Source organism: Simochromis diagramma, unplaced genomic scaffold (genome assembly GCF_900408965.1).
Source record: "Simochromis diagramma unplaced genomic scaffold, fSimDia1.1 OVJJ01000199.1, whole genome shotgun sequence".
Lineage (NCBI taxonomy): Eukaryota > Metazoa > Chordata > Actinopteri > Cichliformes > Cichlidae > Simochromis > Simochromis diagramma.
In genome coordinates, this window is record NW_024386793.1 from 20,884 (window position 1) to 23,526 (window position 2,643).

At 44.5% G+C, this 2,643-nt stretch overlaps 1 long non-coding RNA gene across 1 annotated transcript; it reads right to left on the reverse strand.

Moving 5' to 3' along the window:
* Nucleotides 1-1,239: 1,239 nt before the first annotated feature.
* Nucleotides 1,240-1,809, reverse strand: LOC120729269. Its single transcript, XR_005694876.1, has 2 exons — nt 1,656-1,809; nt 1,240-1,613 (listed from the first exon to the last, which is right to left on the reverse strand). It is a non-coding gene; the product is annotated as an uncharacterized LOC120729269 (long non-coding RNA).
* Between the last annotated feature and the right edge of the window lie 834 nt (nt 1,810-2,643).

Consider the following 2,643-nt stretch of genomic DNA (forward strand, 5'->3'; position numbering starts at 1 on the left):
CACCTCCCTGAACTTTGCTTTGAGTTCAGAGTTGCACTGCAGCTCAATGAGCTCCATTTGAAGCACAGAAGGGGCATCTTGCACATCAAAGGAGAAGGGGTCCGCAAAAATGTGAAAGGTGGCTCTGTGTGTCTTGAAGTCAGCAAATCTGTGATCAAATTCCTCCTGTAGCCTCAAAATGACATCAACATACTCGTCAGCACTGAATGGTGTGCCTGCATCCACGAGTGCCTTGCATGCTGGGAAATGGCAAAGGTTTGTCTGAGAGAGCTGAGCTTTCCAGAGCGCCAGTTTTGTGGAGAATGCTCTCACGTTGTCATAGGCAGCACTGACAAGTTGCCCCTGGCCTTGTAACGTCTTGTTCAGTACATTAAGCTCATGTGTCATATCAACAAGAAAAGCTGAGTCCATGAGCCATTTGGGATCAGTTATCACAGGAACACTAACTCCATCCTTCTCCATGAAGGCTTCACTTCTGCTCTCAACTCAAAAAGTCTCTTTAATACATTTCCCCTGCTGAGCCAACGTACCTCAGTGAAGTCGAGCACATCCCCATATTCTGACTCCATTTCCTCTAAAAAAGCACAGAACCTTCGGTGCTTTAAGCCCCTGGATCTGATTTGGTTGATGCATTTCACAACAATAGACATCACATTGTCAAACTTCAGGCATTTGCTGCAAAGGACCTGCTGATGGATGATGCAGTGCAGAGCAATGGCCTCCTCCACGCCTTCCTCTTCCAGTTTGTTTTGTGCCACCAGTCCATTTTTCCTCCCTGTCATTGATGGCGCTCCATCTGTTGTTATTCCAACAAACCTCTTCCATGGCAAACCAACATTCTCAATGGCATCACACAGCTTGTAAATATCTGCTGAGCGGTGGTCTGGCCATGCATTGGAATTACTGTGAGCAGCTCCTCCATCACTTCAAAACTGTCATCAACAGCACGGACATACATTGGGAGCTGGGCAGTGTCGGTGATGTCTGTGGTCTCATCAAGAGCGACTGAGTATACACTGAAACCTTTGGCTTTCTCACACAGTTGGTCAGAAATGTCACTTGACAGGTCAGAAATGCGACCTGCTGCGGTGTTGGCAGAAAGGCTGATGTTGCTAAACTGACCTTTCTTTCCCGGACAGACTATATTTGCAGCCTGCAATATGCACTTTTAGACAAATCCACCTTCTGTGAATGGCTTCTGTCATGGTTCGGATTTTGAGGAAGAGACTATGACTGGGATATAGTTTGGGTCAGCAGAGATCATTTATTAAAACACACATTACAGTGTGGGAAGAGCCGGACTTCTTCTTCGTTTGCACAAAGACAGAAAGCTTTATAGTCATTATGACGTCACACAGTTAGACCTTACTGGCAATGATAACAGTTCCTCGCACTCAAAAAGTTCCCCTTATATGGACATCAACTGCTACTTTAGAGAAAAACAAGTGTGTATTACATTGTGCACTTTGTGATAGTGTAGCTCTCAGAGAGACTGTCCTAAGACGACCTTTCTGTTCTTATTAAGTGTGTATGTGAACGTGCGTGTTTTACATAACTCTGTATGTGCATGTTTGTGTAAGCCTGCAAGTGACTGCAGGAGGCCCAACTGGACCCTCTAACTCGAGAGGTGCTTTCGCCACATGATAGAGTATTACATCTAGAATGGGTTTTATCCTACGTGTTCTGAAATAAACAATAAATGATACATGATAAACTGAAGATAAGTAATACAGACTAATGAAGTAATGATGAAATAATGACAGTGCCTGTAAATGATAACCGAGTAACAGTAAAATAACAGGTTTTCCTCGACACTTCCCTGCTTTAGCAATCATCTCACTAACCACGTGGCTCCGACTGCTGCATTATTCTCTTTGGTTGCTTTCTTGGAGAAATCTTGCTGCCTCAGTAGATCTGTTTTAAGACTGGCAACCCGGTTCGCTCTCTCGTCTCCCTGGTATTTTGCATCCACCTCAGCATGTCTAGTTGTGTAATGACGTTTCAAATTGTATTCCTTGTGCAGCGCAACTTTCTCTGTGCAAATAAGACAGGTCGGGGTGCCCCTGTGCTCAACAAAGAAATATTGCATTTCCCACTTTTCCTGAAATTGTCTGTGCTCATCACCAACCTTTCTCTTCACCGCAGGCTTTGAAAAAGACATGTTTGGGGCTATGTGACATTTATAATTCTACTTGGTGTCACTGTCGCATTGAAGTTTCAATCAAGCATTTAGCCGACGGACGGGGAACGTCTCAACGCGTAGAGAACGTCATTTCTGCTTCTTTTTCTTGCAACCGTAGCACGGCGATCGGCAGATAAAAGCCGGTAGCAGTCTCCTTTGTTTTTACGCTCGATGTTCATGTCTTTCATGACGACACGAACACCGTGGCGTTTGCAGATGGTAGAAAGTGCAGGGATAGCGAGCGCAAAAAGGGCGACTGCTCACGGCGCCGGGCTGTTGTTACAGGAGAAAGAAGCGGAAATGACACCGTGACATATAACAAATAACATCAGCTGTTTCTGATGTTAGTTGTTTTGACTGCTTTTACATTATATTGAAATATATGTAATGTTCATGTTTGCTGCAATGCAAACGGAGTGATGCAAATAAAAACATCGAGCCACAAATTACGGTGCGACCCT